This window comes from Schistocerca gregaria, chromosome 5, assembly GCF_023897955.1.
Source record: "Schistocerca gregaria isolate iqSchGreg1 chromosome 5, iqSchGreg1.2, whole genome shotgun sequence".
Lineage (NCBI taxonomy): Eukaryota > Metazoa > Arthropoda > Insecta > Orthoptera > Acrididae > Schistocerca > Schistocerca gregaria.
Genome location: NC_064924.1, coordinates 181,043,934 through 181,058,855, shown reverse-complemented (window position 1 = coordinate 181,058,855; position 14,922 = coordinate 181,043,934). Strand labels below are relative to the sequence as shown.

Genomic DNA, 14,922 nt, shown 5'->3' with positions numbered 1-14,922 from the left:
TCGCTATCTGGTTTGCGCCAGAACTGATGGGGATACTTTTACTCATACGAAACCTATGTTTTTTGTTGAACACATCGAAGACAAGTTTGGCGAGGTGGACTCTATCAGCAAGATGCGGTCTGGGTCGCTGTTGATTAAAACCGCTTCAGCTACCCAGTCTGCAGCTCTCCGTGCCTGTACCCATCTTGGTACGATTCCTGTGTCAATTACCCCACACCAGTCCTTGAACATGGTGCAAGGTGTAATTTTCCATAGAGACCTCCTCCTTCAATCTGATAAGGAACTTCGGGACAATCTAAGCCGGCGGGGGGTTCACTTTGTTCGGCGGGTTCAGAGGGGTCCGAAGGACAACCGCGTTGACACTGGTGCATTTATCTTGGCCTTTGAAGGGGACACCCTCCCTGAGAAGGTCAAGATTATGGTCTATCGGTGTGACGTGAAGCCATACATCCCACCACCTATGCGATGTTTCAAGTGTTTGCGTTTTGGCCACATGTCTTCGCGCTGTTCGCAGGCCCCCCTCTGTGGTGACTGTGGACATCCGTTCCATGAGGGAAGTTCCTGTGTTCCCCCTCCTGTGTGCGTAAATTGTCGTGGAAATCATTCTTCACGGTCACTGGATTGCCCAGTGTATCAGAAAGAGAAAAAGATACAGGAGTATAAGACTCTTGATCGTCTCACCTATACCGAGGCCCGTAAAAAGTATACACGCCTTCATCCAGTGACCCTGACAACTAGTTATGCTTCAGCAGTATCTTCACCCCCTCCTCCTCATTCCTTACCCCAGTCCCGAACCCCTTTCCTCCCCCCTCCCCCTGCGGTTCCCACACCATCCCCCCCGGGCACCGCTTCCTCTCCCCGGCTGGAGAAGTGTCCTGCTTCTTCGGCGTCTGCCGGTCATGGGCGCCCCTCGCGGGATCCCCCTTCCCGGCACCTTCCAGGCCAAAGGTCTGCTGCCATGCGGCCACCACAAGAACCACGGTCTGCGGGCCCTCAGATCGCCCGCTCTCTTTCTGTTCCCGATCTTGCTGTGGCTGGCTCCATTTTGTTGCACAGCCCTCCACGATCCCAAACAGAAAGAAAGAAGAAGCACAAGTCCGGGACAAGGAGTCTCTGGTATCGCCAGAGGTCTCGTCCCCATCTTCACAACCTAACTCTGACCTGTTATTCATGGATGTCGCCCCCTCCTTGTCGGTGACGGGTGGTAACCCACCGGCATGACTGACATTAGCCTGTTCACCCCCCAATTGACTCATCGTTCTTTGGCTATCCAATGGAACTGTAATGGCTATTACCGTCACCTATCGGAGTTGCAATCCCTTCTTTCGTTTTACTCTGCGGCTTGTGTGGTTCTACAAGAAACTCATTTTACTGGTGGTCACTCACCAACCCTCCGTGGCTTCCGTGCTTTCTGTCGAAATCGGGTCGGCCCCCTACGGGCGTCTGGCGGAGTTTGCACGTTGGTCCGAACGGACATCGCCAGCACGTGGATTCCTCTCCAAACTACATTGGAAGCAGTTGCTGTTAGGATCCACCTGGACTCTGGAGTCACAATTTGCAATCTGTATCTCCCTCCTGACAGAACTCCTACACCTGCCTCCTTAAGTGCCCTCCTTCAGCAACTTCCTCCTCCCTTCCTTATACTTGGCGATTTTAATGCACATCATCCCTTGTGGGGCAGTGCATTTCCACCTAGTCGGGGTCATCTCATTGACCAGTTTATTACCGACCACGACTTGTGCCTTCTTAACGATGGCTCCCCTACCCATTTCAGTGCCGGTCATGGTAGCTTTTCTGCCATTGATCTTTCTCTCTCTTCTCCCTCCCTCCTCCCTTCCCTAAAATGGTCACCGCACGACGACCTTTGCGATAGTGACCACTTCCCGTTGATTCTCTCGCTCCCTTCCCGCTCCCCCATGGACAGATCACCTCGTTGGTCCTTCCAACGTGCCAATTGGCCTCTGTATACTGCACAGGTCGTTTTTTCTGCCTCATTGTCGGATGGTATTGATGATGTCATACGTGACATGTCTGACGCGATTGTTCACGCTGCTAGCCTTGCTATCCCGCGCTCATCTGGACCATTTCGCCGCCGGCAGGTCCCTTGGTGGAGTTCGGACATTGCCGTTGCCATCCGTGATCGCCGTCGAGCTTTGCAACACCTTAAGAGGCATCCATCCGTTGCCAATCTTATTACCTTTAAACGCCTTCGCGCAAGGGCCCGTTACTTAATCAAACGGAGCAAACGGATGTGTTGGGAACGCTTTGTTTCTTCCCTCGGTTCTGCTGTCCCTCTGTCGCGGGTATGGGCTACACTTCGCTCTCTCCAAGGTTGCCATCGGCAGTCTACCCTCCCGGGTCTTCACCTCCCGGATGGCCTTTGCACGGACCCGTTGATTCTCGCGGAACACCTTGCGACCCATTTTGCAACAGCGTCGGCATCAGCCTCCTATCCGGCTGCTTTCCTTCCCCAGAAACAGCGGGCCGAAGCTTCCGCCTTATGTTTTACCCCCAGCCAGTCAGAATCATACAACGACGCTTTTACTGAATGGGAACTTCTTTCCGCACTCTCCTCTTCTCATGATACGGCCCCTGGCCCAGACTTCATTCATAACCAACTGCTTCAACATCTCAGTGCTCCACAACAGCGACATCTTCTCCGGGTATTTAACCGTATTTGGCTCCAGGGTGACTTCCCTTCTCAATGGAGGGATAGCATCGTGGTTCCCGTCATTAAGCCCGGTAAGAACCCCCTGTTCGTCGACAGCTATCGGCCAATTAGTCTGACGAACGTTGTTTGTAAATTACTTGAACGGATGGTAGCCCGTCGGCTCACTTGGGTCCTCGAATCTCGGCGTCTGTTGTCCCCTTACCAGTGTGGCTTCCGAGAGGGACGGTCTCCGATCGATCATTTACTTCGCTTGGAATCCGCAGTTCGGCAGGCCTTTTCCCAGCGCCGCCATTTGGTTGCTGTATTTTTCGACCTTCGCAAGGCCTATGATACGGCTTGGCGCCATCATATCTTACTTACACTTCATGAGTGGGGTCTTCGGGGCCCACTCCCGATTTTTATCCGCCAGTTCTTGTTTCATCGTTCGTTTAGGGTTAGGGTTGGTACAGTTTTAAGTTCTCCGCGAATCCAGGAGAATGGCATCCCTCAGGGTTCCGTATTGAGTGTACTTCTGTTCCTCATTGCTATAGATGGACTTGTGGCCTCCGTCGGTCCTTTGGTCACTCCTGCTCTGTATGTGGATGATTTCTGCATTTGGGTTAGTTCCTCTTCGGTGGCCGCTGCAGAGCGTCAGCTCCAGGGTGCTATACGGCGTGCCTCTGCATGGACCATCTCACACGGATTTCAGTTTTCTCCTTTAAAATCGCGAGTGGTCCACTTTTGTCGCCGTGTGACAGTCCACCCCAATCCAGAGCTCTATCTCAATGCACAACGATTACCTGTGGTCCCACAGTTTCGTTTCCTTGGCCTTCTTTTCGACAACAAGCTCACTTGGCTGCCTCATATCAGACGCCTGAAGATAGGATGTTTCCGTAAACTAAACGTCCTTCGCTTCCTTGCCCACACCTCTTGGGGTGCTGACCGTTCCACTCTCCTCCACCTTTATCGGGCCTTAGTGTTGTCTCGCTTGGACTATGGTTGTCAAGTTTACGGTTCAGCTGCCCCTTCTACATTGCACCTCTTGGATCCGGTCCACCATCGTGGTATCCGTTTGGCCATCGGTGCCTTCCCGACTAGCCCTGTAGATAGTCTCCTGGTTGAGGCTGGGATCCCCCCCCCTTTCCGTTCGGCGCTCCCAGCTTTTGGTTTCGTATGCAATCGCTGTCCGTTCCTCTCCCACTCATCCTTCCTATTCTATCCTGTTCCCTGCCCAAGGAAGTCGCCCACCTGACTCCCGCCCTCGGGCGGGTTTACCGGTTGGGCTCCGCCTAGCGTCTCTTCGCCGTGATTTTCAGCTTCCTTCCTTTTCCTGTATCCCACGTTCCCTCCCCAACACACCTCCTTGGTTAGTTCCTCGGCCCCGAGTTCGGATGGATCTCTGCCGAGGTCCGAAAGATTCCGTTCCCCCGATGGTGTTCCGTTGTTTTTTCCGCCGCATTTTATCTGAGTTTCGGGATGCTGTTGTTTTTTACACTGATGGCTCTAAATCTGCTGATCGTGTGGGCTATGCCTTCACCTCCTCTGTAGGCATGGAAAATCATCTCCTGCCAAATACATGTGGGGTGTTCACTGCGGAATTGATGGCGGTCTCCCGGGCCCTGGCCTTTATTAAACAGTCCAAGCTCAATCGCGTTTTGTTATGTACAGACTCAATGAGTGGCCTTCAGGCACTTGACCAGTGTTTCTCCCGTCATCCCTTGGTCTCCTCCATCCATGACCATCTCGCTGATCTCCACCATGCTGCTTGTTCTGTTAGCTTCCTTTGGGTCCCTGGCCATGTGGGCATCCAAGGAAATGAGCTTGCTGATCGTTTGGCTGGGGGAGCAGTCACTTACCCCCCATTCCCTGTCACCCCTCCTGTGGCGGATTTACGGCTTCATCTCAAATCCCACTTTGCGCAATCATGGGCCACATCCTGGGAGGCTACCTCCTTGTCTAATAAACTTCGTGCGATTAAGGTGACACCTGTCCCATGGCGTTCTTCCTTACGCCTCTCGCGAAAGGACTCAACCACCCTCTGTCGTCTTCGCATCGGCCATACCAGGCTGACCCATGGTTTTCTTTTGCGTGGTGAGCCACCCCCACTTTGTGGCTGTGGAGCTTTCCAGTCAGTGGCCCACATTTTGGTGGAATGCCCCCTTCTTTTAGCTCTGCGTACTAAGTACAGACTTCCCTGCACTTTACCCTTAATATTAGCAGACGATTCCCGGATGGTTGAACTGGTTCTCAGTTTCCTCCGTGAAAGTGGTTTTTATTCTCAGTTTTAAGGATTTTCATCTCCCTCTGGAGTAGGGGCAGGGCGGTGAGGGTGGGATGTCTCCCACTGTAGGCTGTGCTTGGAGATTCCTGACTCCCCTCCCTGGCCATGTTCCTTCTTTTTTCCCTTTTACTGTTTTTATCGCCTTTTAGGTTTGTTTAATCCCTTTTACAATCCGCCCTTTTACACTCTGGCGGTTGAACGCTTTTAAATAGCATGTGGTCTTGCTTGTACTGCTTCACAGGTGGGATATTTCCTCTCTTGAGTTTACCCATTTACTGACTTCCCTCCTTGTGTTTTTATCATTGACGACACAACTGCACTTTTTTAGCCTTTTACCTTTTACCTTTTACCTTTATCGTTTTTGACTCTTCTGAGCTGTCCCTCTGTCGGAACTGACCGTCTTTGTAACAAGGGACTGATGACCTTGCTGTTTGGTCCCTTCAACCCCAATCAACCAACCAATCAACCAACCAGCAACTGATTAATAACAAAGTGCGGCTGGTCCCGGCGGAGGTTCGAGCCCTCCATCGGGCATGTGTATGTGTGTGCGTGCGTGTGTGTGTGTGTGTGTGTGTGTGTGTTTGTCCTTAGGGACTGATGACCTTAAAGGATGACCTTAGGGACTGATGACCTTAGCAATTAAGACCCATAAGATTTCACACACATTTGAACATTTTTGAGTAACAAAACTGAAAGGACCCACTAAAATTGTTAGCTGACCCAGTTCTGACAACAAGACAACAATTTAAAGCCACACAATATTGTGCCTTAAAATTAACAAGTAACAAGAAAAAATAATCTTTTAATAATATCACAACATGTCTCCAAAGAGGTTAAAACCAATAAACAGTATAACACTCATGAAATAATTGCCTTTATGAGGGCACTAAGATGGGAAGCATTTACGTCCACAGTTACTTCAGAAAATAAGTGTTGTTCCCAAAAACAAACAAGTAATTACAGTAATTAGTTAGAAAAAATGCAAAGAGGCCCTAATAATAAGTAACTGGCCCCAGCTTGCAAAGAAAAAAATTGAAAACGTTAAATATTAAATTTTTACTTTTGAAGAAACTGACAAATTGAACAACTTCTTTCGCTTATACACTATAACATGAGACACACGAGAATCTGACAGATAGTAACAAGACCAAATATCATTGCCTCGGAGCCAAAAACGTACGAAATAATTGTTGACAATAGACTTGTCTACGGGATCCGCACATTGATCAAAACTATGCAACGAGAAGAAACTTTTATACACACATCAAAAAAAAGTTTTGCATCATCCCGATTCCAAGAACTCCTGAAGATAGACGTTGACTGTGGATATTGTATCGCATACACAGTCCCTATGACTGTTCTGAGATGTCACTAAATCCGCCCAAAGATGTAAAAAACTATGCATGAGCAGCGCCCATTAGACGGATGTGACCGACAGCCGATCAGTTACAGTCAATCAAATCAGCAAGGAGGTACACGGCTTGTGTTGTCTGTAGTTCAACCATGCGTATACGGTCAATACTGCGGTTCGATCGCGTCCGCATTGTCACTTTGTGCCAGGAAGGGAAGTGTCCAGGCGTCTCGGAGTGTTGTTCCGACATGCAGGGCAGGAACTGTCAATGACATGCCTCGCTCAGGCCGCCCAAGGGCTACTACTGCAGTGGATGACCGCTACCTACGGCTTATGGCTCGGAGGTAGAATGATAGCAACGCCACCATGTTGAATAATGCTTTTCGTGCAGCCACAGGACGTCTTGGTACGACTCAAACTGTGTGCAATAGGCTTCATGATGCGCAACTTCACTCCCGTCATCCATGGCGAGGTCCCTCTTTGCAACCGCGACACCGTGCAGCGCGGTACAAATTGGCTCAACAACATAACGAATGGACCGCTCAGGATTGGCATCACGTTCTCTGCACCGATGAGTGTCGCATATGCCTTCAACCAGATAATCGTCGGAGACGTGTTTGGAGGCAACCCGTCAGGCTGAACGCCTTAGACACCCTGTCCATAGAGTGCAGCAAGGTGGAGGTTCCCTGCTGTTTTGGGGTGGCATTACGTGGTGCCGACGTACGCCGCTGGTGGTCATGGAAGGCGCCGTAGCGGCTGTACGATACGTCAATGTCATCCTCCGACCGATAGTGCAAACACATCGGCAGCATATTGGCGAGGCATTCGTCTTCATGCACTACAATTCGCGCCCCCATCGTGCACATCTTGTGAATAACTTCCTTCAGAAAAACGATATCGCTCGACTAGAGTGACCAGCATGTTCTCCAGACATGAACCCTATCGAACATCCCAGGGATAGACTGAAAAGGTCTGAAACTTCTGCCAGTAACTCGTCTCAAACCTTCCAAACTTAACAGAAGCTCTCCTGCATACCTTGCAGAAGTAAAGCTGTGAGGACGGGGCGTGAGTCGTGCTTGGGTAGCTCAGTTGGTAGAGCACTTGCCCGTGAAAGGCAAAGGTCCCGAGTTCGAGTCTCGGTCAGGCACGCAGTTTTAATCTACCAGGAAGTTTCATATCAGCGCACACTCCGCTGCAGAGTGAAAATCTCATTCTGGAAAGGTCTGTTTATGGACGTGATCCACCAATCACTCTGAGTGATCTACGCCGAATCGCCGTTGAGGAGTGGGTAAATCTGGACCAACAGTGCCTTGATGAACTTGTGGACAGTATGCCATGACGAATACGGGCATGCATCAATGCAACAGGACTTGCTGCTGAGTATTAGAGATACCGGTGGAAATCTGGACCACCACCACTGAAGGTCTAGCTGTTTGGTGGTACAACATGCAATGTGTGGTTTTCATGAGCAATAAAAAGGGCGGAAATGATGTTTATGTTGATTTCTATTCCACTTTTCTGTACAGGTTCCGGGACTCTCGGAAACGAGGTGATGCTAAACTTCTTTTGATGTGTGAATTTTCTTCTTTTATACGCAATTTTCACCCAAAAAACAAAATGTGAGCAGCAGAGAACTGCAAGATACCTGCTGCAGAAATGAATATACCGAGTCTTTGCATTTTTTGTGGACCACTTTCCTGTCATTAGGTGTTAGGACACAAGGTGCACCTACATTTGCATAACAGGAGGAGCCGGGACAGGGCGCAATCATTGGGCAGAACGGAACTACGGGTTTAGTTTGGCTGATAACTGACGCACACTAGAGTCACTTTCAAGAACTATTATCCAAGCGATAAGGAAAGCAAGATGCCATTGTAGAAGAGTTTGTCTTTGATTGTTGTGCCAATAACATGTTTGTGCTTGTTTTCCACTTTCATATTGCAATATTAGTAGGTTTTTGTCTGCAGTGTAAACGAAGACCCTTTTCTTACTTGCTTTTTTTCTTTACTGTTCTTTTACTTAAAATCTCAAAATGCGTATTAGACCCTTTATTTTAGTGCGTGTAGAGGACGCTTATTTTCCAGAGGATTATACCCAACCTGACAGGCCGTGGCGGAGCGGACCGAGGTTCCTTTCTGTTCCATGTAGCATACCGTTCTTTCCTAGCGTCTATTTTTTAGTATTCATATTTATCGTAACACTTCGAAAACAGATTACTATATTTTCAGGTTTTTAATAGTGTTGCTATTGACAACGCAAAAGTAATCTTCGAAGTTGATCTGCAGGAAACATGGAAGGGGCAGCGGCAACTAGTGTGAAAAGAAAATGGATTTAGGAAAGCGAGTTCATAGTTCATAAAACAACTTCAGAGAGCAGTTCAGAGTAGACTTCAAAATGAGACTTTTCAAATTGTCAAGTCAAGGGGAAAATTTTGTCGTGTTTTCTGGGAAGAGCAAGAGCCATAACTTGTCGGTTATTTAAAAGACATGCTTGGCAGATTGTTTGGATTGGCAATGAAGGAGCTCAGAGCGTTAGCTTTTCAACTGACAGAGAATACTGGATGACTCAGTTTCTTTCGAGGCATCTCACATTCTGCCACTTGTAAACTTACATGCTTACAATTCTTTTGTGAATTTTAGAAAATGCGATTAGATTTTAAAGTTAAAATCGTAATAAAATGTAAGTTAGTAATAGACCTTACACTATGATAAAGTTACGAATCTGGTTCCGTTATGCCTCAAGCTTGGGCATAACAGACCAGTTGTCAATCTGTTTTTTTTTTTTTTTTTTTTTTTTTTTTTTTTTTTTTTGTAGTGTTTACCTGATTAAAGCATACAGGGTGTTACAAAAAGATACGGCCCAACTTTCAGGAAACATTCCTCACACACAAATAAACAAAAGATGTTATGTGGACATGTGTCCGAAAACCCTTAATTTCCATGTTAGAGCTCATTTTAGTTTCGTCAGTACGTTCTTCCACCTACGCTCAACGGAGCACGTTATCATGATTTCATACGGGATACTCTCTGTTAGAACATGTGCCTTTACAAGTACGACACAACATGTGGTTCATGCACGATGGAGCTCCTGCACATTTCAGTCGAAGTGTTCGTACGCTTGTCAACAACAGATTCGGGGACCGATGGATTGGTAGAGGCGGACCAATTCTATGGCCTCCACGCTCTCCTGACCTCAACCCTCTTGACTTTCATTTATGGGGGCATTTTAAAGCTCTTGTCTACGCAACCCCCGTACCAAATGTAGAGTCTCTTCGTCCTCGTGTTGTGGACGGCTGTGATACAATACGCTATTCTCCAGGGCTGCATTAGCGCATCAGGGATTCCATGCGACGCAGGGTGGATGCATGTATCCTCGCTAACGGAGGACATTTTGAACATTTCCTGTAACAAAGTGTTTGAAGTCACGCTGGTACGTTCTGTTGCTGTGTGTTTCCATTCCATGATTAATGTGATTTGAAGAGAAGTAATAAAATGAGCTCTAACATGGAAAGTAAGCGTTTCCGGACACATGTCCACATAACATATTTTCTTTCTTTGTGTGTGAGGAATGTTTCCTGAAAGTTTGGCCGTACCTTTTTGTAACACGCTGCATATTAAAAGCCACATAGAATATTTTTTAGCTTTATCTTTGCCGTTTTAATCGAACTGCGATTATCTTAATGTTGGCGTTATCGCCCTGCCCCGGGCTCCACTACGCGTCTTTCTTATAAGGAGAGATACATATATACGGATAGGTTGTACCAGAACGGTTGAAGATGTAGGTTGCAATTTATTTCCCTCTAATTTGTGTTAAACGTAGCTGTATGTATTACGCTGCACTAGTAATGTTCGCTTAGTACATAATATTTCATTAACTGTAGTCCGAGCGCGTTGTTGTTTATTCAGGAATCAAGTTTCACGCAAAGGGAAATATTTTCAGGGAGTTAATACTGAAGTTAAAACTTGCTATGCACTCAGGTTAGATTACAGCAATAGATAGAATACGCAGTTAACTATGTTCTGCGAAAAATCAGGGACAGAGACTCCAATGCAGCTTGAGAAATCATTGCGTCCTCTGTGAAGAGCTGTCCTGAAGTTCGTGGCCTAAGAAAAAGTGAGTTCAATTCTCAGAATGCTTATTACTGATCCATTGACATCAAATATTGATTGTATTGCTATCGGTGGCGATCTTAAGCGAGAGCGGTCGTAATTCAAGCCTTACTGCTCAGGATATTTGTTTTAATACTGTATGATTCCACTTTAAATTTATTTTTTTAGTGATTGGGGCTTGCATTCAGACAATAAAATCGAATGAAGCGGTCATTCACGTGGGGAAATTACACTGTAAAGTCATTTAGAAGTGTGTAGCAGGAGGTAATGGAGATTGTATCAGTATTTGTGGAAAATGATGCTACAAGCATCGCAACGGTGGAACAAATTCCTTAAAAATTTGTGCACTGGTTATTGGAAGGTAGGTCTGCACATTCCTGTAATAGCTGGAATTACTCTACATTAATTATTTTTTTGGTTTTGCGACTTTTTCCATCTGTGTATTTAGGACCAAGAATCCAACTGAGGAAAGATCGCATGCTTGCTTTTTTTTATGAAACTGGCTGTAACAATCAGTTCACCTGGAAATAAGTAATGCTCAGTAAACAAGTAGCTGTAATTGGTTATCAGATATTAATAATGAAATTTTGGCGTAACTGAATCATTCATTATCATTGAGGTAGCTTATTTTTTTAGAGTAGAAAGTATGGAACTAGAAATAACTTTCTGTCTTCCAGATACACCATATTTCACATAAATTAAAATAATAGTAGTAAAATATATTATACAGTACCTAAAGAGGATCTATGTGGTTGCAGTTTATTTAATGAAAGAGATCTGCTATTGAAAGAAAGATGAAGCATCGGTCCATTTTACTGCTATGTCATCATATAGACTATGTCATCATATAGACCACTCGTCACTATCATGATCATGTCATTATTATTTCCCCAATTTGTCCAGTAGTCTTCTAAGACACAATATGTGTGTTTAACCTCTTATGTATCTGTGAAATTCTCAAGAGGACAGTCGGTAAATAAACTAGGAAAGATGCAGCAATTACACACTACTAAACTACGGCTGAAACGAGCCGCCTCCATGGCAGTGAACGCTCGATTGTACAAGGGTAGGCTGAAAAGTAATGCCTCCAAAAATTTTGTGAAAAGCTCTATAGGCTTGCTAAAAATAAAACAAACTTTATAAAGACTCCATATCTTTAGTCCTCATATCTACATATTTATTTCTCAACATAGTCACCTTGGCTACGAACACATTGCAAACTTTCAGCTTTCAATTGTAATCATGACTTTAATAAAAATGGCAAAGGTAATGTTAATCACAACACTGGGAGGAGATGTGATCTAAATAACAATATATTTATTCATTCTTAACATCACAAGACAAAAAAAAGAAGATAAAGGAACGCCACACAAACTTTTTTTTATGGACAATCGCTTTCAGTGATCTGCGGTCTATGGTGAACAAAGTGATCAACTGGGGATCAATACACGACACAAACCAGAACTAATCGCATTACCTGACTTCATACATGTGAATCCATGGTATGGCCCTAAAACTGCACTACTATCAAGCGTCTATAACCTACTATTCCATAAAGAAAAATGTGGTTCCAACGAGCACGGTACTGAGAAGCATATATTGGAGCCCTATGCCATAGCAGGGCGGCACACCACGTTGCCCTCAGCAACTGGAGTCCAGCAATCTGTTATTAATGGCGCGCGGCCGAAAGAAATGCAAGTACGCAGTGTCACGTTCGGCTAATTCGGAACGCATGTACTTCCCTACGAGCGTCTGAAACCCCGGTGGATTCCAGTGTGCGGGTGGACCCGTTTGCTAGCCTTCCAAACCAATTTGTCTCCGTGACATGACTATGCGTGAAGGAATATGTAAAATGTTTAGATGACCGACTCAAAACAAATAAGTACAACCACACATCACTCGTCGTGTGCGTGATGCTAGAAGCAGTACCTCTGACGGTTCAGTTGGAGACTGGCACAGACTCTAAGTGCCACACTAGGAAAAGACACTAGTCTCAACATTTAGGTAAGGACCTGCAGTTCTTTACTAGCGAAGCACCAGTACAAGAGTGGCCTCTTCTCTTTATCTCAGGTTTCCTCGCCAGCTCGGCAGCAAAGCACATTTACATTTTAGACTACTCCCACTTTAGCCCAAGCCAATCACGAGCTGGAGCGCGGCACTCGAAGCTGGGAGACTGCACCTTGCTCTACATACACAGATTTGATCAATCAGAGACTTTAAAAATTAATTTGGAGAAAATGAAAAAAGATTCAGGTTTGCAGTTTCTTTCCCATGCGTTTACGCCATGTCTTTTGCTAAAAGCATGACCTGTATGGAAGCACAGCCCTCCATAAAAAGATCGTTATCTCCACTGTTGCGTTCATTTCGAACTTTCCCAAGAATGGCCATAAACTCGCTAAAAGCCTCGTGCCTTTACAAATATGTTTCGTAGCAGAGTCTGTATGTCTGGGCGCCACTGACCTGTCCCACGGAAATTTGCAGAAACTCACAGTCGTGTCATCGGCTTCCTGCCTAACAAGGGCCCATCCTCTGTTTTATTTCCGGTCACCAATGCTCTGCCCATAGGAGTGGCGACTCCTTGGCGCTAGTCAGCCTTCCTGGACGTGGCTGCCGACCGACCAGCGCCATCCAACGTATCAGCACAATGAGACTGAGGGACTGGAGAGTGTGCAAATGTTCTCACCCAGGTTCCGCAGAAAAAACGCTCCCCTTCGCCCTCAGCCGCCGTATGCTTTTACTGCAGTCGTTTCAATCGGCTCCGTCTTCCTTTGAATGCAGCTAAAGCTCACCGCTATTCCTTCACTAGGCCCCACAAGGAAGAGCGTTAACTACTGCCAACCACTTCATCACATGAAAGAAGTCAGACCGTATCCAGGTATAGGAACCAAGTAATAAGGATCAACTTACTTAAGAACACTGTGCAGCACAACACCGTATCTGAAGTGAGAGTGCCCTGCAACCTCTCAATTTAAACAAACAAGACGAGGAAAGACAGTATGGTTTTTTTTATTACGAAAATGGCTGTAACAATCTGTTTACCTTCACTACAAAATGTTTGGCTTTTTTTATAGAACCACAACTTCACTCTTTTTGCACCACTTCATCAATATCAAAGTGAAGTCCTCAGAGGTGTTCTCTAAGTTTTGGAAACAGATGGCCAAGTCGGGACTGTATGGAGGATGATCGATGACAGCGAACTCAAGGCGTCGGGTTACTGCAGGTGTCACAACTCCCCCGTTTGGTCTTGCACTGTCATGCTGAATGATATGGTGCACAATGTGTGGATGCACTGTCCGAATTCGAAACTCGATTACACACTGTCATCTTATAAACTGCACGTCAGAGCCCTCTTGCGACAGGGTGGCTATAAAAATGTAGAAAAGGAGCTAAGAGAGCTGACCACAAACTGAAGCCAGTCGTCTTTTCTCTGAAAGAACTAAGGGAAGCGGGCTCGAGTGGCATGGAAAAGACGGCAGGTATGATCAGACAACGTTTATTTATTTACTTATTTTTGTCAGAGCCTTTTAGCAAGTGTTCAACGTACACAGTATTTTCCCACTACTATTCTACAATCACTCTAGTTTACAAATGAAGTAACAATTTTATCTAAACTCATGCTCATAAATTAAGGATAGTGGTGATACATGGTGAAACAACGCTCTGGTGTTTGGTTTGCGGATTTAATTCACCTAGGGGTATGACCATGCAGTGCATTTGACCTGAGGTCGTCGCACGGTGGCGCCGGCAGCAGTCGACATATGCAGAGGTGTGTTGGTGCATGTCAAAGTATGGTGCAGCGAGTAAGGTTGTGTGTTGAAAATGGCCCAAAGAACAGATATTGATGGTGTTCTGAGGGGTAGAACACTAGGCCGACTGGAGGCTGGTCAAACACAGCAGGTCGTAGCACGGGCCCTCTGTGTGCCACAAAGTGTGGTCTCAGAATTATGGCAAAGAGTCCAGCAGACAGGAAATGTGTCCAGACGCCACAGCACGGGACGTCCACAGTGTAATACGCCACAAGAAGACCAATATCTCACTATCAGTGACCGCAGACGGCCACGGAGAACTGCAGGAAGCCTTGCTCGGTACCTTACCACAGCCACGGAAACAGTTGTCTCCAGACACAGTCTGCAGACGACTCAACAGACATGGTTTATTCGCCCGGAGAACTGCAAGGTGCATTCCACTGATCTCTGGTCACAGGAGAGCCCGTAAAGCGTGGTTTCAAGAACACCGTAGATGGTCATTGGAACAGTGGTCCCAGGTTATGTTCACGGACGAGTCAATGTACAGTATGAACAGAGATTCTCGCCGGGTTTTCATCTGGCGTGAACCAGGAACCAGATACCAATCCCTTAATGTCCTTGAAAGGGACCTGTATTTAGGTCGTGGTGGGATTATGATTGGTGCACGTACACTCCTGCATGTCTTTGACAGAGGAACTGTAACAGGTCAGGTGTATTGGGACGTCATTTTGCACCAGTATGTCCACCTTTTCAGGAGTACAGTGGGTCCCACCTTCCTCCTCATG

General features: G+C 46.4%; 1 protein-coding gene and 1 non-coding gene across 2 annotated transcripts in view; both read left to right on the top strand.

Moving 5' to 3' along the window:
• LOC126272087 (venom dipeptidyl peptidase 4-like) overlaps positions 1 to 14,922 on the top strand; it is a 1,105,720-nt gene that overhangs the window by 431,163 nt on the left and 659,635 nt on the right. The window lies entirely within an intron of this gene.
• Trnas-uga (transfer RNA serine (anticodon UGA)) lies at positions 7,356 to 7,430 on the top strand. Its single transcript has one exon. It is a non-coding gene; the product is annotated as a tRNA-Ser (tRNA).